The sequence below is a fragment of the Capsella rubella genome, unplaced genomic scaffold (genome assembly GCF_000375325.1).
Source record: "Capsella rubella cultivar Monte Gargano unplaced genomic scaffold, Caprub1_0 scaffold_2, whole genome shotgun sequence".
In the NCBI taxonomy this organism is placed as follows: domain Eukaryota; kingdom Viridiplantae; phylum Streptophyta; class Magnoliopsida; order Brassicales; family Brassicaceae; genus Capsella; species Capsella rubella.
The window spans coordinates 5,271,534-5,298,090 of NW_006238922.1; the positions used below are offsets into that span (position 1 = coordinate 5,271,534).

Genomic DNA, 26,557 nt, shown 5'->3' on the forward strand with positions numbered 1-26,557 from the left:
CATAACCCATGGAGTAAGAGGAGTGCCTGATAATCCAGTGGGAGGCAAATATGTGAAACTAAGAGCATACGGTTACCAGGACTGGAAGGTAGTTGAGTCTGCGATATTCTGCTGCAGGGTTAAGGAAGCTGAGTCCCAAACCTTCTTAGCAAAGGGGCAGTTGCGGAATAGGTGAAGCTTGTCTTCCTTTTCTCCACATTGTCGGCAGAGAATGGATTGTAAGAGGACACGCTTAGCAAGGTTGTTCCCTAGTGACAATGCTCCACTAGAGGCCTTCCAAAGGAAGTTCTTAATCTTTGGGCCTACTGTAACCTGCCAGACAGTCTTACTCCAGTTCAATCCATCTATGATACCAATAAAAAGTCTACTCAACTCAATCAATAGAACACATAAATTAAATAGAAAAGAGAAGAAATAACAAGTTTTGATTCATGGGCATACAATTTCTCCAAATTCAAACTCATAGTCACAACCAGATTTCCAAAAAAAAAACCCAAACTAAAAACCTTTAAATCAATCCCACATCTCAAAACGAGAGTTTCAATAAGAGATTTGGAATTGAGAAAAACTAAGAAAGAAAGTGTTAAGGAAGGGAACATACAACGGGATTGTGATCATTGAGAAGGGAAGAGTTGTCTTTGAGAAGCTTCTACAACACAATAACGTCGCTGGAGAGAGCACAATCGTGATTGTGGTGGGTCTAGCAGATCACAACCACTGTTGGAAGAGATTGGATCAAAGAGATGATAAGAGACTTAGTTGGAAGAGAAAAAAGTAAGAAGATGAAAAAAAGTAAGAAAGGAGATATTAGATCTAGGTTTATTAAGGATGGAGGCGTGACATTAGTATATCTAGGTTTTCTTTTATTTTGTAGGAAATTAGTAGGCAAATAATTTATAATATTTTAAGGGTTATTTGCATTTAAGGTCACTTTCTGTAAACATATTGCCCATTTAGTAATTTTACAAAGTTAGGTAGATATAAGAAAAATATAGTACCATTTTAGGTTAATAAAATTTGTTTATTAACTAAACTGCCATTCTAACTAAAGAGACTCTCTCTAGCATCCTCTCTCTCTCTCTCTCCTCCAACATCGTGTTCTTTTTTTTTTTCAGCCTTGTCTCCCTTTCAATAGATCCATATAGCTTTCTCATTTTTGTGTTTTTTTTTTGTATAATTTTGTCGACGTTTGTTTTTTTACCATTTTCTCCAATCCAATTGTTGTAACACGTTATAACTTATCCATAGCAAACTAACCAAAACACTTTCAATGGGTACACGTTTAACGACCTTGTAAACATGGAATTGTTTTGGTCTTTTATCGAATTGAATCATGGTTATTCTTTTTACATTAGCTCCATATATGTCCATCCGACTTGTCCGTAGTTATGTGTACGGTCCCCATAATTCGTAATCAACACATTCATTTGTTACATATCCAACGTTTTTTGGAGAATCAGTTGGGGATTCAGTAAAGCTTTTAAGCATGAAGAAATCTTCTCATGTCGAGTATATCGGGTGGACAAGATTTCATGGACAATAATAAGAGAGAGAGAGAGTGTGTTTGGATATTTTCAACCATCCACCATCTTCTAAACATTTTGATCACATGTGTCCATTATCAAATATCCACTTTCAATAATCTATTTTCTCAAAAATTCGCGTTAGTTTCACAAATTTTATGGTGTCCATGTTGTACTCTCCATATGGACAATATAATTTGCACTTTAAATATAGCAAAATGGATCTCATTATATAGAAAAAATAGAATTACCATGTATTGTACAATAAAAATTATTTTCTTAATAACACATAAAATTGATAATTAAAGAAAAAAGAACAAGGAAAATGAGAAAGAGAAAAAGAATTTGTCTATCAACACATTTGAACTATACCTACGTCGTCGTCATTCTTCAACCATTTTTTGAAACAGCTAATGTCGCTAACATGTTTTATTACAATATTAACTGTGCTGGATAACTATAGTTACTTTGTAACCAAAAGACGGAACATCCGCGGAGGGATGATTTTTACTATTTTAGGACAAAAGTGTCTTCTTGACACAAACAGTGGCCAAACCCCACAGTGAGTTCGTAAGTGTGCTATTTGTAAGATGTAGTCACCAAAGTGTGTCATAGAGTAAATCACTCTTTTTTAGATGAAACATCTGTATATATTGATGTTTTGAGCATCACTTTTTGAGCATGTATTCATCATCTTTTCCGCATCATTCACATGTTTATTCGCATAATATTGATCCCTTTCTGCATGTTTTACATACTTTGGTAGGTTTTATGCATATCATGCATGTCTTGCATACATTCTGCATATTTCGAGTGTTTCAGGTACTTAGGAGACATGCAGAGCGAAGCAGAGGAACAAGCGTTACTCGACATGCATATGATCGAGTGGGACGATTGAGTGAGAAGCCGAGATGCGTTGCAGAAACATACTTCACTCGACGGACGTGACCGAGTAGGATGATCGAGTAGCGTATCGAGCGGTTGATCGAGTAGGGTGATCGATTGAATCGAAGGAATGCGAAACAACCGTCACTCGACGTGTTCACTCGAGTGACAAGATCGAGCAAAGCAGAGAAGATGCTCACTCGAGATGCTCACTCGACCAACTTAGTCACAACAACTTTTAAACCGCTTTTACGTTGTCGTTTTATGTTTTAAGGTTTTCCCAAACATTGTTATAAATAAGTCTCATTTGGATTGCCCAAGGGATCGAGTTTTGATTATTAGGTTTTTGTTGTTAGCCACAAAACAATCCAGAAAATTGTAATTCAGATTTCTTTTGAGTTATTGAGATTTTGCAACTAGTTCTTGAATCATTGTTGTTACTCTTCCTGTCATCTTTATTATTATGCATGTTTTGAACGATTCTTGTTTCATGATGTTTAACATGATTTCTGCGTCTGAGTAGTGATAGGGTTCTTGAGGATGGGATAGATTAGGTGGAGGATGTTAGTTTGCTAGAGTGTTTATGTTAGATTCGTTTTGTTTCCCTTCTGGATTAGAGTTTTATTAGCTAGTTCTTCTCTGATCAATTGCAACTAGGTCATGGACATTTCATGCCCGAAAGGTGTATGATAAAATGTCTGAACCAACTAGTGCCAGAGATTTACATGCTTAGCCCAAGAGATTGGTTGTCTAAGATGTTTATTGACATTAATGAGTTGTTTCTTTATGCTTGTTTACTACATGTTCCATCAATGAGAATTGAGATTAGGAAGTGTTGTAAACTTGATAGTTTCTACCAAGAGATTGGATTGACTAGTATTAGAAGCTCATTGTCTAGGGATTAGTATGTTTGCAGTTTGATAAACACTCGAAGTAGATTAGCATACTCCACCTACATCAATAACCTCATCCTCAGGATCTTCTATCCATTTGTGCTTTCTGTTTAATTCTCTTGTTATTTGCTTGTTCTGTTTTGCTTTCTTGCCAGTATCAATAATCGTTACGTTTTAGCTTATGCATGGTAGTTTATGTTTTACAGCCTTACATTTATCGCATGTTTAACATGTTCGCTTAGGATCACTGAAAACCAAAAATCATTTATACTTCGCTTGACTTAAACATTTCCGATACATCTTGACTGCTAGCATCACACCTGATTGGACTGATACCTATTGTACTACAATGACATGATAGTACTCTAGGGTAATTGATAGAAAAATCCTAGTATCAATTTGGCGCCGCTGCCGGGGAGCAATTGCGTTACCTAAAGATTTAGGATTAGTTTTTAGTCTAGAGCATTTTCTCTACAGTTTTTTTAACTAGCAATTTTTATTTCTTTTTGGTGATTTAGGAGTTGTTGGCCATGGAATCCAATGATTGGCCACAAGAAGAAGAGGATGAGCCATATATAGAGCCACCATTTGATGAGAGTGTTCTTACACCGGAACAAAAAGTTAAGTTGGATGAACTTTACGTGGAAAATCCAACATTGACAAAGAGTGACTTAGCGACTATGATCCGGTTGAACCTCATATCATTGTGGGCAGCATATGAAGGAAGGCAACTCACATGCTATGAGATCAAAGAAGGCCATGATCTTGAAAAGGTAATATATTGGGTTCCACCGAGCGACATAGAAGGTACATTCGTTTCAACCCTTGAAATTCATGATTTTGAGGATTTCTCTATGCCTTGCATCGAAGATGTGACTCTTAGTTTGCATACTCCCAAGATTATCAGTGAATGTTATGATTTGATAGGTGAGTCTCAACAACTAGATACTTTAAGAGCAGAAAAACTTGCTAGAGATTACCATGAAATATGTTTTGATATTGAATATCATTGTGCTTTGAATGTTCATGATCTCGAGTTTAAGTTTTCAATGCCTGAAATATCTTGATCGTTTCTTAAAGAATCTTATTTAGGGGTTGTGCTTGATATTAATAACATCTTGCATGAGACTGAGGATCCTGAGGTTGATTATATGGATGGAGATATCGTGTTATATGAAATTAATGGGGATAAAGTTGACTATTTTATTAAAACCTCATTAAGACCTGAAATTGATTTTATATTTCCACCAAATGCATTTGATCCTCATGAGTATCATACCATCAAAGAAGATTTCAAGATATATGCTACATTTGTAGTAAATTTGGTTGATGGTTATTTTGCCTCCTTCTCATGGATGATTGTGTGTTACTTTGCGCATATTGTTGTGTACAGTAACAAGAGAAGGACTAAAGGTGCATTGGCTCAACCTTTTGATTCTTATGATTCATATTTTGTGTTGAGCGGTCAAGCTAAAGACCAAAAATAAGCGCTTTTTGGGAGGCAACTGAAAGACCCCTGTAACGCCCGCGATCCCGAATAGGATTGTTGGTCGAGACTTAGTTCGAGAATGAAGGGGAAAACTCGAACAAGTCTAAACGGAGCTGACCATCAGCTCGAAATATAGGAAAACGGAAAAAAAAGAAGTATTGATCGAACAATCCAGCTAAAAAGATCAGTTAAGCTAACTCGGCCAGCTGCCGGGTAGTGGTACCAGCTCGATCTCAGCTGCCCGGAAGTAACACCAGCTCGACCAGTTGCTTGGAAGCTCGACCAGCTGTACGGTAGTCGAAGAAGTTGTGATGTTCACTCACCGAAGAGCTAATTGGGCGGTTACCAAAGGAAGGATACCAGGGAATCGGTGCGAGTGAAAGGTGCATCGAACAGGTGCCTTTTCGAACAAAAGGGTTTGGCCGAAACACTATAAATAGTGGGTCTCGCCCTCAGTTTTGGACACGTTCGGAAATCGGGGAATACATATATTGTTGAAGTTATCTTCGAGAGAAATACTAAGGAAAGTCGGAATCCGATAAAAGGTTAATACCGGAGACCATAAGATTGGTTGTGGGGGGGTGCATATGGGTTCGATAGTTGCATGAGCATGATCATATGCATAACTTTGTCCGGAAGGATTGTTCGGAGAAAAGGGGACGCGGCTCGGCGAGTGGAATGATTGATGATACTCGACCGAACTGATGCGCGGACTACCTCTCTACTGAACTTTTGAACGGGCAGTGTTGTTAGTGTAACTTAGCGAGCATTGCATGCAAGACGATGGTGATTAAGTGAACATGTTACTGATTTCCTATGTGGTTTTCAGGGAAAGAAAGTGATCGAGGGGATGAAAGGGCTTAGGCGCGAGGACTCAAGGCCGGGAAGATGAGTGGTGATGGATGCTGGGTAGTTAGATCGATTATACAACTTGTAATAGCTTATATGCAAACTCATAAGTTGTATCGAATCCTTACTTATTAATAAAGTATTTGAATGTTTATTTTACTCTCTATTGCATATGAAAGTAATGAATCTCAGCATTATTATAAATTGATTGTCTAAGGAATGGGCCCTAAAACTTGGTTAAGTATGGAAAGTTGCTATTTGGTCGAAAGTAACCTCTCCGGATTTAGAATATCTGGGATGGGGTCTTTCAAGTTGGTATCAGAGCATGCTTGATTCTAGGACTAGTATGCGGGTTGGGGATCACCACTCATCGGCTTATTGGGAACTCGCGGTAGTTTTTCTTTGAACTCATTATGGTTTTGATATAATAACCATGACTGATTGATGAGTTTTTACAGATCGGTAAGAGCGGCAAGAAAGACGAAAAGAGCAAGGGGAAGGATGTGGTCGAAGAGCTAGGAGAACGCGAGGAACCAAGGAAGCTGAGAACATGACAAGCTCTGATGAACAGAATCCAGCCGGACCTGTGGCTGGACAAAAACCCTCGGAAAATGCGAATCCGGAAAGTAGTGGGGTGTCTGTGGAGGAAAAGAATATGAGTAGAGTACCCTCGGCTGAAGAACAGTGGGATACAATGAAAGCAATGATGTCACAGTTGGCTGTACTGACTAAAGCACTTGTACCGGATCCTGGGGTACAAGAAACAGTTAACAAGATTAATGTCGGAAGTACGGAGGAAGCGCCAACAACTCCTTTTAGGAAAAGGAGTGATTATCTGATTTTTCTTGACCACGTTACGAAGTTGGGAACCAAGCATTTTTCTTGAAGTTCGGATCCGATTGTGGCCGATGAATGGAGGAGTCGACTTATGAGAAATTTTAACTCCACTCGCTATCCGGAGGACTACCGGAAGGACATTGCTGTGCACTTCCTCGAAGGTTATGCACATAATTGGTGGTTGTCTATTGAGAAACGCATGGGTGAAGAGATTCAGACCTTTGCGGATTTTGTTTAGGAATTCAAAAAGAAATACTTTCCACCGGAAGCTTGGGACAGACTCGAATGTGCCTATCTGGATTTGGTTCAAGGAGATAAAACCGTCCGGGAATATGATGAAGAGTTCAACCGTCTTAGGCGATTTGTTGGAAAGGAGCTGGAGGATGAACATGCCCAAGTGCGCCGATTCATTCGAGGATTGCGAGTTGAGATTCGCACTCATTGTTTGATTCGTACATTTATTTCGGTGTCTGAATTGGTCGAGAAGGCGGCCATGATTGAAGTGGTGCTCGAGGAAGAGAAACAGTGGAAACGTGAGAAGCATTCGGCACGTACCACTACCAAAACCACTGACAACAAAAGAAAGTGGGACAAGGTGGAGAATACAAAATCTGATACTAAGTATGGAGAATGAAAGACTTGTGGAAAGTATCATAGCGGTGTCTGCTGGAAGGCCGTTGGTGCATGCGGTCGATGCGGAAGCAGGGATCATGCGATTCAAAATTGTCCCTGGAATGATGTAGGAACTCCGAAAGAAAATGTTGGAGATCAAAAGTCTTGCTACTACTGTGGGAGAGCGGGACATTTCAAGAGGGAATGTCCTAAGTTTAAATCAGAGCATAATGGAAACAATGGTGGGAATGACTTACCACCACCACCTAAGAGGCAGGCTGTCGCACCACGAGTGTATGAGCTCTCCGAGGAAATTGATGATGGGAATTTCAGCTCGATCACTGGTACGTGAAACTTGTTATATGGTTTAATAATGCATTGCATGGCATCATGAGGCATAAAGGAAAAGGGTACTTAGCATTCTAGGGGAATGTGTAGGAACCTTAAATATAGGTGATGTGGAAACTCACACATTATTCGATTCCGGAGCTACATATTGTTTTGTGAGTTCGGAGATTATTGGAAAGGGTGGGTTCAAGATAGAACCAAACACCGAATATGGAATGGTTCGAGCAGCCGGCGGACAAGCTATGTATCCGTCCGGAACTATTCGGGGAATCTCAGTTGTCGTCAACAGTGTCAATATGCCTACTGACCTTATCGTCGTTCAACTTAAGAAACACGATGTTATCTTAGGAATGAACTGGTTGGGGAAGTACAAGGCGCATATTGATTGTCACCGGGGACGAGTTCAATTTGAGAGGGAGGAAGGAAGGATAGAATTCCAAGGAATAAGATCAACATCGGGAAGTTTGGTCATCTTAGCAATCCAGGCAGAAAGGATGGTTGAGAAAGGTTGTGAGGCATATTTAGCCACAATCACAACGACGGAAGTTGGGGCAAATGCGGAACTTAAAGATATTCCGGTTGCAAAGGAATTTTCGGACGTGTTTGAGACTGTGTGTGGATTACCGCCATCGGTCAGATCCATTCACAATCGAACTTGAGCCGGGAACGGCTCCTATATCTAAAGCTCCGTACCGGATGGCAACGGCAGAAATGGCGGAGTTAAAGAAACAACTAGGTGAGTTGTTGGAAAAAGGATTTATAAGACCAAGTAGTTCACCATGGGGTTCACTGGTCTTGTTTGTCAAGAAGAAGGATGGCAGCTTTAGGCTGTGTATTGATTATCGAGGATTGAATAGGGTGACGGTGAAAAATAAATATCCATTACGCCGGATAGACGAGCTGTTGGACCAACTACGAGGTGCGAAGTGGTTTTCAAAGATAGATTTGGCCTCAGGTTATCACTAAATTCCGATCGAACCATCAGACATTCGAAAACAGCTTTTCGGACACGTTATGGCCACTACGAGTTTGTGGTAATGTCGTTTGGTCTTACCAACGCACCGGCAGCATTTATGAAAATGATGAATGGTGTTTTCCGAGAATTCTTAGATGAGTCGGTGATAATCTTTATTGATGACATCCTCGTGTTTTCGAAAGATAGGGAAACTCATCAAAAACATCTAAGGGAAGTTTTGGAGGGGTTAAGAGAACATAAGCTTTTTGCAAAATTAAGCAAATGATCGTTTTGGCAAAGGAGTATTGGGTTTCTTGGTCATATTATCTCGGATCAATGTGTGTCGGTGGATCCGGAGAAGATCAAATCCATTAAGGACTGGCCACGTCCGAAGAATGCTACGGAGATTAGAAGCTTCCTCGGGTTGGCGGGATACTAACGACGATTTGTGAAAGGTTTTGCGAGTACATCGCAACCTATGACAAAAATAACAGGGAAAGATACAAAATACCAGTGGTTGGAGGCATGCGAAAAGAGTTTATGGAGTTAAAGGCCTTGTTAACAAGTGCTCCGGTGTTGGTGTTACCGGAAACAGATGAACCGTACGTGGTTTATACCGACGCCTCGATCACAGGATTAGGATGCATCCTAATGCAAAAGGGTGGTGTGATCGCGTATGTCTCAAGGCAATTGCGTAAACATGAAGGGAACTACCCGACACACGACTTGGAGATGGCTGCAGTAGTGTTTATTCTTAAGATTTGGTGAGCATATCTTTACGGGGCAAAAGTTCAAATCTTTACCGACCATAAAAGTTTAAAGTACATATTCACCCAGCCAGAATTAAATTTAAGGCAAAGACGGTGGATGGAGTTTGTGGCTGACTATGATTTAGATATTGCCTATCATCCCGGAAAGGCAAATCAGGTGGCAAACGCATTAAGTCGGAGACGTTATGAAGTTGAGGCCGAGAGAAACCAGGAGGTGTTGGTTAATATGATGGGAACTTTGCATTTGAATGCATTGTCTACGGAGTTGGAAGCATTAGGTTTGGGTGCAGCCAACCCAGCGGATTTACTTAGTAGAATTCGGTTGGCTCAAGAAAATGACGAAGAATTGAAATTGTGGGCCGAGAATAACAAGACAGAGTTTCAAACTTCTAACAACGGGACCATTGTGGTGAATGGTCGGGTGTGCGTTCCGAAAAATAAGGAGTTAAGAGAAGAAATTCTTAAGGAAGCTCACCAATCCAAATTCTTGATTCATCCGGACTCAACAAAGATGTATTGTGACTTGAAAAGGTACTATCACTGGAAAGGAATAAAGAGGGACGTGGCTGAATGGGTTGCTAAGTGTGGAACATGTCAACTCGTTAAAGCCGAGCACCAAGTGCCGAGTGGGTTGGTGCAAACCTTACCAATGCCGGAGTGGAAATGGGATCATGTGACGATGGATTTTGTGACCGGATTGCCCAAAGGGAAATCTAAACACGATGCAGTTTGGGTAGTGGTGGATAGACTAACTAAATCTGCTCACTTTATAGTGATCTCAGAAACAGACGGAGCCGAAGAAATTGCAGCAAGATATATCGAAGAGATAGTACGGTTGCATGGAGTTCCGGCAAGCATCGTTTCCGGCCGGGATACTCGTTTCACTTCACATTTTTGGAAGGCATTCCAGAAAGCGTTAGGAACAAGGGTGAACTTGAATACTGCATACAAACTTGACTTACCACCGAAGCTTGATGCTTTTCATAAGGTGTTTCACGTCTCCCAATTACTAAAATGCATAGGTGATCGAAACAAAATTGTTACAGCCGTACCAACCGAGTTGCGAGACAATTTGACGGTGGAGCAATACCGGTTTGAATCATCGATCGAATGGAAAAAGGACCCAGAAGAGGAAGATGATGACGGTAAAAGTCGTGTGGAATTGTGGAGGACACGAGGAATCGTCTTGGGAAACCGAAAATAAGATGAGGGCCGACTATCCTGAGTGGTTTAAGGAGATGGAAACAGAAACACTCGACTCGGATTCGGGGACGAATTGATATGACTACGGTCGAACAAGACCCGAAGCACGAAGTGGAAGAAGCCATTGACAAGGAGCAACAAGAAGACAAGGCCAAGCACGAAGACGAGGAACAGTACGTAGCCGAGAAGCAGCTCAAAGCGGAGGAAGCACTAGACGTCCCGGAAGATCCTCCAACACGCTCAAGGCTTAAGGAGCTCAACCCATCAACCAATGGAAGACTTAGGGAGCTAGACAAGAAGCAAGAAGACATGGCTCAAGTCTCCTCAATAATCATCATGGCTCAAAAGGTTCGGTAAAGGGTTAAGTGTTGCTTATGCACTCTTTTTCCCTTGTCAAGTTTTGTCCCATTGGGTTTTCTTGACAAGGTTTTTAATGCGGCCTATGTAACACTTTCAAGGCCATTTACCAAACCAAATTCGTGGGTCCAAGGCCCAACACTTTGTCTTGGCCCATTTTCTACCTTTTCTCTTCTTTCTTGCATTTAATGTTTTGTTATTTCCAAGACTTGATCTATGGTCTTGCATAAGTGTATTTCCAAGGCAGTTGTGTATTTCCAAGGCTTTTCTCTCTCTTTCCCCTCTACTATATATTCCCCCTCTATCTCTCATTTGTAACTCATCTAATCTTTTATCAAAAAACTCTTTCTAAGTTATATCACTCTCTCTTGTTCTTTTCTTTGGTGTGTAATATCCATAGGCAAGTCCAAGTTTGGTAAATCAAAGGCTCCTCCGCAACCTTTGTGCGACCATTCGCTCCACATCCTTTGGTCTAAGTGATCTCACGATCCCTTAGGTGCAAAGCCTACCCTTACTTCAACTTCAAGAGTGTCGATTCTAGGAGAAACATATTATGTGCTCACATATTATTGAGCTCCTTAAGCCTTGAGCGTGTTGTAGGCAAAACAGATTTGAGGACAAATCCAACACGCTCAAGGCTTAAGGAGCTCAATAATATGTGAGCACATAATATGTTTCTCCTAGAATCGACACTCTTGAAGTTGAAGTAAGGGTAGGCTTTGCACCTAAGGGATCGGGGGATCTCTTAGATCAAAGGATGTGGAGCGAATGGTCGCACAAAGGTTGCGGAAGAGCCTAGTGCTTCCTCCGCTTTGAGCTGCTTCTCGGCTACGTGATGTTCCTCGTCTTCGAGCTTGGCCTTGTCTTCTTGTTGCTTCTTGTCAATGGCTTCTTCCACTTCGTGCTTCGGGTCTTGTTCGACCGTAATCATATCACGAATCCCATTCAAGGGGGGGGGGAGACTTGTAACGCCCGCGATCCCGAATAGGATCGTTGGTCGAGACTTAGTTCGAGAATGAAGGGGAAAACTCGAACAAGTCTAAACGGAGCTGACCGTCAGCTCGAAATATAGGAAAACGGAAAAGGAAGAAGTATTGATCGAACAATCCAGCTGAAAAGATCAGTTAAGCTAACTCGGCCAGCTGCCGGGTAGTGGTACCAGCTCGATCTCAGCTGTCCGGAAGTAACACCAGCTCGACCAGTTGCTTGGAAGCTCGACCAGCTGTACGGTAGTCGAAGAAGTTGTGATGTTCACTCACCGAACGAGCTAATTGGGCGGTTACCAGACGAAGAGCGAACAGGTATCAGTGAAATGGTACGAATGGAACAGACCAAAAATAAGCGATTTTTGGGAGGCAACTGAAAGACCCCCACCCTAGACGTCTCAGCGTCCGACAATCAAGGGTACCTGTTCGGCTTCTTTCGAGACGGAACGACCAAGATGTGTCTTGTTTACTTAGGTTCGGCTCACGGCCTTGCTCTGTAAAGCCATGTACGCAGCGGAATAGTTTACCTTGACCCATCTCTTGTGACTTAGCCATACAACCAACCAACCCCATTGGCTTAGTACACTTTAGAGACGGGAACTTATAGCCCCACCGATGCACGGTGATAGTCTATCATTCCCTCCTTCGACTTATCGGACTTGGTATGGAATGATTACATCGATAGCTTCGATCCCCCTATCAAAGCACCGATCATCCAGTGACCCAATAGATACCACCGATGACTTGTAAACGTCACAATCGATTGATCTGGCCAATCGACCCAATCATCAATCATTCTTTCCTTAAGGTCGAACCATCGACCATCTTTCCCGTCTGCCTAGTTTATGATCAGACCGTCGATCATTTCTTCGCACCGTCGATAGAGAGGTAGCGTGCGTATCAGTTCGGTCGAGTCTCTTGTACCCGCCGAGCCGCACCGCCTTTTCTACTTAGGTGTTGATGGAAAAATGATGATCACCAAGTGTGTGGCGTCTATCCTATATATAGGATGCCAATGGGTGTTCCACGAAAGGACACGCCCATTCTTTGCACCTTTTCGAAAGGTTGCATCCCTTCGGAGAGTTACACCCCTTCCAGTCACAACCCTGCATGCTATCGAGCTACCACAGTCCACCAGCTCGACTGTCAGCTACCCAGTCCATCCAGCTGGGTCAGTACTCAATCAGTTCACCGAGTTCGGTTGAGCTGTCGGCCAGCTCATGCAGCTGAACTAGCTAGTCCTCCAGCTAGTGTAACTCACCTCAGCTGAACTAGCTAGTTATCGTGCTTACTAGCTTGTTTAACTTTCCTTCTAGCTGTTTGATCTAGTAGTTTAGCTACTTAAGCTCATCAAGCGATCATTTTCCTTAGAACAAATTGCCCCCTTTCATAATTTTGGGACGCGGGCGTTACCAGTCTAACCCCCTTAAAGTGAATTCGTCCTCGAATTCAGTGGGTGTAGATATTTCTGCCTTTTGCCCATTAAGACTTGATCTATTTCGAATCTTATTCTTATTTGTAATTTGGTTTCCTTTAACCAATTTTTGTTCTTAAGCCGCGATCATTATCCCTTGATCTTAGGTCAGTTTCTCAATAGATCAGGTCTCTCCTCATCCTTGTTTGTTTCCGCCTAGGAAAATATCGAGATCTTAGTTTATCCAACCTTAATTATTTCTCGACCTTTACGTTTTCCGACCATTTGGTCGTTATTTCTTCCGAACTTTAGGTCTTTTCCGACTGTTTGGTCGGTATTTCTCCCAACCTTTAGGTCTTCCCCTACCTTTAGGTTCTTTCGACGTTAAGTCGATACTTCCCCGACCTTTAGGTCCTTTTCGACCACTTGGTCGGTTTCTCCCAACCTTTAGGTCTTCCCCGACCCTTAGGTTCTTTCGACATTAAGTCGATATTTCCCTCGACGTTTAGGTCCTTCCCGACCATTTGGTCGGTTTTCTCCCAACCTTTAGGTCTTCCCCGACCTTTAGGTTCTTTCGACATTAAGTCGATATATCCCCCAACATTTAGGTCCTTTCCGACCATTTGGTCATTCTCCCAACCTTTAGGTCTTCCCCGACCTTTAGTTTTTTTCGACGTTAAGTCGATATTTCCCCGACCTTTAGGTCCTTAACGACCATTTGGTCGTTTTCTCCCAACCTTTAGGTCTTCCACGACCCTTAGGTTCTTTCGACGTTAAGTCAATATTTCCCTCAATGTTTAGGTCCTTCACGGGGGATGATTGACATTGAGTTCTTTTGGTTATTTTGTTATATCTATGAGCATATGCGTGCTATCATGATTGAGTTTTGTTGATGCAGTCTGTGAGACGAGAACCGGTTCCACTCCCCCGTGAAAAAACAAAAAAAAAACAAAAAAACAAAAAAGCAGAATAAAAAAAAAAGAGAACGGGAAAGGAGAAAGAATGGAACCGGAAAAGTCGATATGTCTTTAGTTTACTTGTAAAGCATCTATGATACTTGTGATTTGTCTGGGATTTGATGTGGTTAGGATTATCCGAGTTAGAAGGAAGTTATGTACCTCCCAATTGGTCTGTGTCTCACTATGATTTTCCATAATGATTTGCATCCGTTCGTATTACTATTGAACCTTAAACACTTGAGTCACTTAAAACTGCCTTTACACCTAGACCATAACGTGTCCGATATCCCTTTTGTGAGAGTGCATGCAACTGCTAATGAATGTTAAAAGGTTAAGTTATTTGATTCTGAAGTTCTTTGTGATTTAGGGATCTCATGATGTCATGGTGAAGTACATTATTGTACGGTTTAATATAAACTTTGTGATAGTGGTTTGCAGGCAATTGTAAGAGCATGATCCCAAAAGAATATGTGAGTTCTCATGTTTTCAAACCTTTTCTCTTGGTTAAGATTTTTGTTTTGCTTGAGGACAAGCAAGAATCTAAGTCGGAGGGGGGGGGGAGTTGATATATTGTGATTTTATCGGTTTTAAGTGTTTCTTTTCTTTTTTATTTTATAACTTTTATTGAGTCAAAGTGTGTTTTTAGAGTCTTTTAGTCCATTATAGAGTCTTTACAGGTTTTAGGTTGCTTTGGAATAAAATGAGCCATTTTGGGATGCAAACACACATTTGGAGATGTAGATTCATGTAGAAGTGTCAGATGTGAGATCAGATGAACAACTTTCCACCGTTAGATCTTTCTCATATTTTGACACAAAATGAGACAGATTTTAGCTTTCATTTTCAAGTAATTTCAAGGCAATCTAACGGTGCATTCACGAGTTACACCCGATGTCGTGAAGACAGGTCATTCTGACGAGTTGTTGAAGCTGATGCAGAAGTAAAACCTGGGAGCATTAGACCGATCGGTCTAACATTTAGATCGATCGGTCCCTAACCTCTGATGCATTGTTTGGCCCATATTTGATCCGAAACACTTCAGAACCGACCCAACTCGTCTCTTATTGTTTTTATACCCTAGGCTCGACTTTTTAGCAGCCATCCTCCCTATTTTTGAGTTCTAAACATTGTTCTTTGCTTTCTAAACAATTTTGGGAGAAGAATCCATCCTCTTGACACTTGGAGAAGACTTCTAAACCCTCTCTTATTATATTTGCAATTTCATCATGTTTTCTTTCATATCTATTTGCTTTGTTTCAATTGCTATGTCTGAGTAGTTCTTCAATTGGGTTTTAGGGTTCCAAGTAGGAGAATTCAATGATTTGACAGATTAGATGTCTTAGGGAATTCTTTATCTTTAGGTTCTTCAATTTACATGTTCTCAATGCTAGAATAGGATTGATCACCCTGTTTTAGAACTTAGGCTTTTATGTGTTTCAGAGATGTTCGATAAAATGCCTATATGAATGTAAATTGAGCATTGTATTTCTAACCTGCGAGAGTTGATGTTAGAATGCTTTGTGAACCAAATGAACATGTTTGATAATGCGAATTTGGCTAGGAAATTACAAATGAGAGTTTAGTAATTGAATAGTTGGATTTAGTGATTAATGTCTTGAGAGAGAATTAGTCTAAATTTCTGTTCACGTTCAAGAACGATTCTTCAAGTTTGAATTCCTTATTGCCTTTTATTTGTTATTCATTGATTCTCTGAAAATACCCTGCTGCCCAATGTCTTTAATTCATAAGTTTAGTCTCTCTTTTATTTACATTTTTATTTACAATACTGAAAACCAAACAAAAACCCTTTCCGCTTTAGCTAAGAACGAGTCTCGCAAGTCTTTATTGTACCATTTCTCCTTGTGATCGATCCCGCATATACTTTACTTTGGTTAAGTTATCGGGTTAAATACTCGAGTAATCAAGTTGGCGCCGCTGCCATTTGGGTGTTTGTTTGTTAACTTCAGTTCAGACTTTCTAAGATCAAATTTTTACTCAACATTCGCTACAGTTACTCACTCTGTTCCTTCTGTTTGTCTATTGATTCAGGTACAACTCTTGCTCAACTGCTCCTACTCGACTGACACACTCAACCGTCTCGCGAGCTAAGCTGATTTGAGTTGTATGCACACACGGTCACAAGGCACAGAGAACTTGTTCCAGCCCTCCGACCATATTGATCTCTTAGTACCTGCATCAAGACAGCAACGCAACAGAGTTACACTACCACAAGTGGAGATGGAAAACCATGACAACCACCTCCACCACGGGCACCTACACGGATTGGAGCTGGTGATGCTCCACACAACCATACCCGTCGTCAGGGTATAGTACCTCCAGCCGTGCAGAACAACAACTTTGAGATCAAGAGTGGTCTGATCTCCATGGTCCAACAGAATAAATTTCATGGCCTGCCTATGGAAGACCCCCTGGATCACCTTGATGAGTTTGATCGTCTATGCAGTCTCACCAAGAACAATGGGGTCAGTGAGGACGGTTTCAAGTTACGTCTCTTTCCATTCTCTCTGGGTGACAAAGCTCATCAAAGGGAGAAAACTCTTCCTCTAGGATCTATCACTTCATGGGATCAATGCAAGCAGTCGTTTCTTGCCAAGTTTTTCTCCAACTCCAGAACTGCACGTCTGCGCAAGGAGATCTTTGGGTTCACTCAGAAGAATGGAGAAACGCTTTGTGAAGCCTGGGGCGCTTCAAAAGTTATCAGTCTCAGTGCCCCCACCATGGTTTCACCAAGGAGTCTCTCCTCAGTACTCTTTACCGGGGTGTTCTCCCAAAGATCCGGATGTTGCTTGACACTGCCAGCAATGGCAACTTTCTGAACAAGGACGTCGACGAAGGTTGGGAGCTTGTTGAGAACCTATCCCAATCTGATGGCAACTACAATGAAGACTATGATAGAACCATCAGGGCAAGCACTGATCTTGATGAGAAGTACAAGAAGGAGATGAAAGCTGTGAATGATAAGCTGGACAAACTATTGATGAGCCAGCAGAGGAACATCCATTTCGTCTCTGAAGACGACGCTTTCCAGATTCTGGATGGGGAGGGAGAACAATCTGAGGAGATAAGTTATGTCCAAAACAAAGGTGGATACAATAAGGGATACAATCCTAATAAGCAAAATCCCAATCTGTCTTATAGGAGCACCAATGTTGCAAACCCCCAGGATCAGGTTTATCCACCTCCACAACAGCAGCATCAGGGGCAAAACAAACCATTTGTGCCCTACAACCAAGGTTATTTGCCCAAACAACAATTTCAGCAAGGTTACTAACCTTTAGCAGAACCACCACCAGGATTCCAACCTCAACACGCTCCGCCTCCTTAGGCACCAGACCATGACATGAAAAACATGCTCCAGCAACTCCTACAGGGACAAGCAAGTGGCTCCATGGACAATGCTAAGAAGTTTGCTGAGCTGACTCAGAGACTGGACTGCTCATACAATGATCTGAATATGAAGATTGAGACTCTGAATTCCAAGATCAAGTATATGGAAGGCAAACTGCTTCTACTTCTGCCCCAAAGCCTGGCCAACTCCAAGAAAAAGCTGTTAAGAATCCTAAGGAGTTTGCTCATGCCATCACGCTGAGGAGCGGTAAAAACTTGCCTCCCAGACAAGGACCTATTGTAGTCACTGAGGACAGTGAAGACTTGGAAGGGGAAGATGTATGTCAGAATGAAGATCCGGTTGTTCCTTTGGAAGAATCAGAAGTCGTACCTGAAGAAGCTCCTCAACCTGCTGAGAAACATGCTGAAACACCTGAAGCTTCCAAGGATAAACCTGCGAGATACGTGCCCCCACCATACAAACCACCTCTACCATTTCTAGGACGATTCAAAAAGCAGCAAGCTGAGAAGTAAAAGGCTTTATTCGAAAAGCAAGTGAAAGAGATTGAGTTGAGAATGCCATTGCGGGATGCATTCGCACTTGTCCCTCCTTATCAGAAGTTCCTCAAAGATTTGGTTATGGAGAGAGAAAAAGAAGTCCAGGGCATGGTGATATTGAGTCATGAATGCAGTACCATTATCCAGAAGAAGATCACTCCCTTGAAGCTTAAGGATCTTGGATCCTTCACTCTACCCTGCTCACTAGGCCCCTTATCTTTCAGTAGATGCCTATGTGATTTTGGAGCTTCTGTGAGTTTGATGCCATTGTATGTGGCTAAGCGTTTATGGTTCAAAAGATACAAGGCATGCAACATATCTCTCATTCTAGATGACAGATCAGTGAGGCTCCCACATAGACTCTTGGAAGACCTGCCTATAAGGATTGGTGTTGTTGAAGTTCCAACAGATTTCTTTGTCTTGGAAATGGATGAAGATCCTAAGGATCCCTTGTGATAGACTCCTTACCGTGAATCTATGCTCCAAGGACCACTTTGCTGGTTTTGAATGGGGAGTGGCGAGATTGATGGGGAATGATGGATAGATCTTGAACAAAACAGCGGAATGACGATGAATGTGGGTGATGACGAGATGGAGTGGATGCAGCGGAATGAAGGGGAGAATGTGGTGTACTTCCAAGAGGGATGAGAAACTCTTAGACTACAACCTTGGATCCAACTTAGATATTACACACTAAGAAGAAAATAAGTTGAAAAGATATTACACACTTTTCAGATCAAACAAGTAAAGAGAGAGTTTTAGAATAAAATGTTTGATGGTTAGCAAAAGAGAGATACATGGGGTTTATATAGAGAAGGGAGGACGAAGGAGAAGAGGAAAGAGGAGAAAAACATGCTATAGCATGCACAAGTGTCTTGGAAATTACACTCATGTAAGCTTATGCAAGAGTCTTGGAAATAACAAAAATAATAAATTCAAAGTTTGAAGATAAAAGAGAAAATGGGTCAAGACTTTGTGAGTGGGCCTTGGACCACGAATTGAATTGATAAAGGGGCTTGAAAATGTTACTTAAGCCTCATTAAAAACCTTGTCAAGAAAACCCATTGGGACAAAACTTAACAAGGGAAAAAGAGTGTATAAGCAACACTTAACCCTTTACCGATCCTCTTGAGCCGTGATCACTATGAGTGAGGATTGAACGACATCTTCTTGAGTCTTGTTTAGCTCCTTTAGAAGTCCATTGATAGCTTTGTTGAACTTCTTAGTTCTTGATCTTGTTAGAGGACCCGCCGGGACGATCAATGCTTCCTCCGGTACAAGCTGTTCTTCGTGCCGGTGGTTCGTAGCCGTGTGTTCTTGGCTTCAAGCAGCTCCTCGTCTTTGTGTGGTTCAAGTGAACTGGCCATGATTTCATCATCCTCTCCCACTTGAAAAGGATTTGACCTCAAATCCGAATTATCTGCAATGTCTCCAACACCTTTGGCCAAAAGCAAGTGTATTATCAAAGTCCTTGAATCATGAGAAATAAATCGAGATGAGATGTTACTTACCTGAATATGGTCCTTGGCATGTTTAGAGTTTGTTATCATCATCATTGGATCTGGGGGTTCTTCTTGTATGAGAATGAAGCTATAGATGTCTTGGTGTTTAAACTTTTCCAGATTGGGTGGCTTGAACCGTTTATCTTCCTCTCTTGTTTGATTTCTTTTTTAACGCTTCAAGACTACCCTAACATCATGAGTTCGTTGCTTTGGAGAGAGGTTGTGTATATCCGGTGGATTTTCCTTGATTTGAACATCACAAATGAGTTCTTCTCCAAAGTACGTATATTTTTTCATGTCACCTGCTTCTTTTAGAACACTCATGGAAAAGAACAAGTGCATTATACTTGAAATAGAAAAGTGAAGAATAAACGTATTATACTTCATAGTTGGTTTGAAAAGCTCATGGAACAAATTTGATTCATTCATCATGCTTTCAAGCAAATGAAACATTTCAGAAAAAGGTTTAACCAATACATTCTCAGTTTTAAAAGAGTTAAAATCACAAAGCTCATCAAATAGCACATATTCTGGTTTAAAGAACTTTTCAAGGACAAATGTTTCAAAAGTTGGGATCATCTTATCAAAAAAAGATTTTGAAACACAAAATTCTTTCATATTTTCTAAACCAAAACGTTTTTCATCTTGAGCAGAAATCAACACAAACAAATTAGGACCTTTCCTAATGAAATCAATTTCCTTGCAGTGCTTTCTTAGATAGTCACAAGGAAATGGCTTAGGAACATTTTTTGGCACAAAGTTAGATGGCAGTTCCAACTCACAATTCAACGACATACTCCTTTGTGTTTTTCCTAGCGTTGCTTCTTCATGAACCTGTGAGAATGAAACAATGCTACTCGGTTGCTTCGGTTCAAATTTGGTTAGTTTATCGAGCACAAACTCAGAATGGAAAGAGGAAAGAGTACACTTAGCTTTTTCTTGGAGCATCATTTTCTCTCTTTTGTTGCCCCTCTAGCTTTCTCATTCTCTTGCTCCATACCTTGACATTGCTTCGGTTCACCGCTTGATTCAAATGATGTTTTTAGAATTTGCTTGTGAATGACAACTTGTTCGGTGACCTTCTTCGGTTGAGATGTTGGCTTATCCTCCATTTTCTTATTTTTATAGTGCTTGATCAAGTTCTCAACAAGGTCTGGCTGCGGCTTAGCCTCCACGGGTGTTGGGACTTTCTTGTGATCTTTGAAAAAGGCTGGTTTCTTAGCATTGGCTTGTGGAGCATATTTATTCCTTAGCAGCTTCTTAAGATCTATCCACGAGGTGATACTTGTCTCCTTGTAGTACCAGCGATAATCAACTTCTTGCAACCACCATTGGTGAGCGTCTCCACGAGTTGGCTAACGGCATAAGCTAATCTCTTCTCTCTAAGGATGTGGTTGTAGTGAAACCACTCGTTCATGCACTCCTCCCATTTTATGTAGTTACTTTTTCCTGAAAATTTATAGGGTTCATTAGCTGGTTGAGAATCAGAATAAAATACATATTTCGATTTGGGAGTGTGAGAGAATTTTTGTGGACTGCTCCGTGTTGATCTAATTGTGTTGTCTGGTGGCTTTGGTTCCGGATTAACTTCATGAAAATGTAGAGCTCCAATCTTTTCTTCGATCAGTGTTGTCATGGCGGATCTGACCGATTTCAAAATCCTCTTCTCAAGACTAGATGTAGATGACACTTCTTCTTCTTCACTTGTCACCATTGTACCTGAAAAATAAAAAATTTAACAAGTAAACAGTCCAAAAACAGACAAATTTAAACAGATCTGGAAAAATAGCAAATTGGCTCTACAAATTCCGAAATTAATTTTAGAAAATAATAGACTCTTCACTGGTTCTAAAACAATTGGTTTCACAATTTTTGAACAAGCCAATTATTTTATAAAATTCACGCAATATTGAACAAAAATCAGAAAAACAGAAATTTCGGGATGGAACTTCAAAACCTGGTTATAAAGTGGCTCTGATACCACATGATAGATTTCTTGCCGTGAATCTATGTTCCAAGGACCACTTTGCTGGTTTTGAATGGGGAGTGGCGAGATTGATGGGGACTGATGGATAGATCTTGAACAAAACAGCGGAATGACGATGAATGTGGGTGATGACGAGATGGAGTGGATGCAGCGGAATGAAGGGGAGAATGAGGTGTACTTCAAAGAGGGATGAGAAACTCTTAGACTACAAGCTTGGATCCAACTTAGATATTAAACACTAAGAAGAAAACAAGTTGAAAAGATATTACACACTTTTCAGATCAAACAAGTAAAGAGAGAGTTTTAGAATAAAATGTTTGATGGTTTGCACAAGAGAGATACATGGGGTTTATATAGAGAAGGGAGGACGAAGGAGAGGAGAAAAACATGTTAGAGCATGCACAAAACACTCATGCAAGCTCATGCAAGAGTCTTGGAAATAACAAAAGTAATAAATGCAAAGTTTGAAGAAAAAAGAGAAAATGGGTCAAGGCTTTGTGAGTGGGCCTTGGACCACGAATTGGATTGATAAAAGGGATTGAAAATGTTACTTAAGCCTCATTAAAAACCTTGTCAAGAAAACCCATTGGGACAAAACTTGAAAAGGGAAAAAGAGTGCATAAGCAACACTTAACCCTTTACCGATCCTCTTGAGCCGTGATCACTATGAGTGACGATTGAACGACATCTTCTTGAGTCTTGTTTAGCTCCTTTAGAAGTCCATTGATGGCTTGATTGAACTTTTTAGTTCTTGATCTTGTTAGAGGACCCGCCGGGACGATCAATGCTTCCTCCGGTACAAGCTGTTCTTCGTGGCCGGTGGTTCGTGGCCGTGTGTTCTCGGCTTCAAGTAGCTCCTCGTTTTTGTGTGGTTCAAGTGAACTGGCCATGAATTCATCACCTTGATTCTTGGAAGGCCATTCCTAGCCACTGCAGTAGCCATCATTGATGTTAAGAAAGGCAAAATTGATCTATGTTTGGGAAAGACTTCAAGATGACTTTTGACATCAAGGAGTCCATGAAGAAACCAACAATCATTGGCAAGGTGTTCTGGATAGAGGAGATGGATCAGCTAACTGATGAACTTTTAAAAGAACTTGCTGAGGAGGATCATCTCAAGACGGCCTTGACAAAGAATGGATCAGATGGATTTCTTCATGCTGAGACCCAGGTCTACAAAACATTGCTGGATACCTACAAGGCAATTGATGATTCAGAACATTTTGAAGAATTGCATCAGTCTGTCAAGGAGGTATGCGCAGTAGAGGAGGAAGTCAGTGGCAACCCGATCACTCACCCAGCTGTTGACCCTATCAAAGCAGCGGATGATGATTGGTCTGAGTTAAAAGCTCCAAAGGTTGAGCTCAAACCGCTACCATTAGGACTGAGGTATGTATTCCTTGGATCTAACTCTACTTATCCTGTCATTGTGAATGCTAGCTTGAGTAATGAGGAATTAAAGTTGCTAATCACTGAGCTTAGAAAATATAGAAGGACCATAGGTTATTCCTTAGATGATATCAAGGGGATCTCACCTAGTCTCTGCATGCGTAGGATCAATCTGGAAAATGAATCATACACTAGTATTGAACCTCAAAGAAGATTGAATCCTAATCTTAAGGAAGTTGTGAAAAAAGAAATTCTTAAACTGTTAAATGCTGGGGTTATCTATCCTATCTCTGATAGTACTTGGGTATCCCCTGTACATTGTGTACCTAAGAAATGATGAATTACAGTGATAAAATGAAAAAGATGAATTGATCCCCACTAGGACTATCACTGGCCATAGGATGTGCATTGATTACAGAAAACTGAATGCTGCATCTAGGAAAGACCATTTCCCTCTTCCTTTCATTGATCAAATATTAGAAAGATTAGCCAATCCTCCCTACTACTGTTTCCTTGATGGGTATAGGGGATTTTTCCAAATCCCTATCCACCCAAATGATCAGGAAAAGACTACTTTCACTTGTCCCTATGGCACATTTGCCTACAGACGCATGCCTTTTGGTTTGTATGACCTCTATATTCTCGGATTGATAGAGTAGATGGTGGAGGTGTTCATGGATGATTTTTTTCGTGTATGGCTCCTCCTTCTCCTCATGTTTGTTGAATCTCTACAGGGTATTGGCAAGATGTGAGGAGACAAGCCTAGTGCTCAACTGGGAGAAATGCCACTTCATGGTGAACGAAGGGATAGTGTTGGGACACAAGGTGTCAGAGAAAAGGATTGAGGTTGATAAGGCAAAGATTGAGGTCATGATACAGTTGCAGCCTCCCAAGACAGTCAAGGATATAAGAAATTTCCTTGGGCATGCTGGGTTTTACAGAAGATTCATCAAGGACTTTTCAAAAATTGCAAGACCCCTTAGAAGACTGCTATGTAAGGAGGTCGAGTTTGTAGTTGATGAAAGCTGTCTGGAAGCTTTTAACAATATCAAGAAAGCGTTAGTCTCATCACCAATAGTCAAAGCTCCAGACTGTGATCATCCTTTTGAGATAATGTGTGATGCATCTGATTATGCAGTAGGGGCAGCTTCATGTTATCTACTATGCCAGCAGAACTCTTGATGAGACACAAGGGAGGTATGCAACAACAGAGAAGGAACTTTTGGATGTATTTTTTGCATTTGAGAAATTTAGAAGTTACTTGGTGGGATCAAAAGTGGTTGTCTACACAGACCATGATGCGCTTAGGCATATATACTCCAAGAAGGATACCAAACCGAGACTGCTGAGATGGATACTTCTACTCCAGGAGTTTGATATGGAGATTGTTGACAAGAAGGGTATAGAGAACGGCGTTGCTGATCACCTGTCCAGAATGAAAATAGAAGATCCAGTCCCTATCGATGACTCTATGCCTGAAGAACATCTTATGGTCCTCGAGATATGCAAGAAGATGCATCACACAGGAATGGCTATGAATGAGCTTCAATGTCTAGCAGTCAATTCAGAGAGTATCCATGGTATGCGGATGTGGTGAACTACAAGGTATGTGGAGAAATTCCTGCAGAAAATTATAGGAAAAAGAAGTTTTTTAAAGATGTCAACCACTACTTCTGGGATGAACCTTACTTGTACAAGAGAGGTTCAGATGGGCTGTTTAGGAGATGCATTTAGAAGGGGAAGTGCAGGGAGTGCTTGAGCACTGTCATGGATCCGCATATGCAGGACACTTTGCTACATTCAAAACAGTTCAGAAGGTTCTGCAAGCAGTTTCATCACCAAGTGTGACGCCTGCCAGAGGATGGGTAACATCAACAGAAGGAATGAGATGCCTCAAAACCCGATTTTGAATTTGGGGAATTGATTTCATGTGACCGTTCAACCCTCCATCAAATGGCAATGTCTACATTCTGGTTGCAGTTGATTATGTCTCAAAATGGGTTGAAGCCATTGCAAGTCCCACCAATGATCACAAGGTTGTTCTGAAACTGTTCAAGAGCATCATCTTTCCCAAGTATGGAGTACCGAGAGCAGTGATCAGTGATGGTGGTACACATTTCATTAACAAGGTTTTTGAAAGCATGTTGAAGAAATATGGTGTGAAACATAAGGTGTCTACAGCCTACCATCCCCAGACTTGTGGACAAGTAGAGGTTTCTAAAAAGCAGATAAAAGGAATCTTATCAAGAGTTGTTGGGGCTTTGAAGAAAGATTGATCTACCAAGTTGGATGATACTCTGTGGCGTACAGGACAGCTTTCAAGACACCAATAGGAAGGACGCCTTTTCTGTTAGTGTATGGTAAAGCATGTCATCTCCCTGTGGAGATTGAGTATAAGGTGCTTTGGGCTATCAAGCTTCTGAACTTGGACAATGATGCAGCCCAGGCAAAAAGAGTTCTTGACATCCATGAACTTGAGGAAATCAGTCTTGATGCTTTTGAAAGTTCCAAAATTTACAAAGAGAGAACCAAAGCTTTCAATGACAAGAGGATTATTGTTAAGGAGCTTAAGGCTGTAGATCACGTCTTGCTGTTCAATTCTAGACTTAAGCTGTTTCCTGGAAAGCTCAAGTCTAGATGGTCTGGACCATTTGAAATCAAAGATGTTTTGCCATTCGGTGCGATCACTCTCCTAAACAAGAATGACAGCGAGTTCACTGGGTACGGTCAACGTGTCAAGCGTTACCTAGCTGATCAAGAGACACCAGAGGGGTCCTCCATACCTCTCTATGAGTCTCCTAAAGCCTAAAAGGCATAAAAGTCAAGCTTAGTGACATTAAACAAGCTCACTTGGGAGGAAGTCCCAAAGGTATCATGTACATATTGCTTCGATTTTTCTTGTGTTTTTTTTTTTAATTTTGGTTTTTGGTTTTATGTTGGTCAAGATCACACATTGATGGAGTTTGGACATGAATATCAGAACATTTAAAAGGAGAGTGTGATGGCGGATGTGGAATCAATGATGATACAGAGAAAAATGTGGAGTGGGAAAGAAAAAACCGTTTGGGGTTGTTACTTCAGAGGGTTTGGGTTGTTACTTCAAGGGGAACACAAACAAACACACAAAAAAAAAAAAAAAAAAAAATCGATTCCCTTATCCTCTCCCTATCTCTCACCCCAACCACACAAGTTTTTTACACTCTTTTCTCTCCCACTCAATTTTCCTTATTTTCACTCTCCCCATCACTCATTTTTCTCCTCACTCGATCCTCCCACTTCAGCCACCGTCTCGTTTCTCTCCCCACTCGACGGACGCCACTCCAGCCACCGTCTCGTTTCTCTCCTCACTCGTCGCACACCACTCGACCGCGAACTAGTTAACCCGATAATCATCACCCCTCTCAATCGTCTCAGTTCACTCGAGTGACAGCTCACCCGAACATCTCCACGTCACTCGACTCGCCGGATTCCCAAGCGGTACTCGATCGACTACCACATGAGCTGCCCTTGTCTTCATCTCACTCGACACACGAAGCAACACTCGACCGTTTAATTCAATCGATCGCTCACTCGACCAGTTGTTACTCGGAGCTCACTCAACAACCTCGTACTCGGCCGTCAGCTTCTCACTCGACATACACTCGATGGTGAAGATCTTTACTCGACCAGCAAAGTTCACGCGCCACTCTCACT

General features: G+C 41.3%; 1 non-coding gene across 1 annotated transcript; it reads right to left on the minus strand.

Annotated features, from left to right (window-relative positions):
- Positions 1 to 16,719: 16,719 nt before the first annotated feature.
- Positions 16,720 to 16,825, minus strand: LOC111832239. Its single transcript, XR_002835277.1, has one exon. It is a non-coding gene; the product is annotated as a small nucleolar RNA R71 (small nucleolar RNA).
- Positions 16,826 to 26,557: the final 9,732 nt, after the last annotated feature.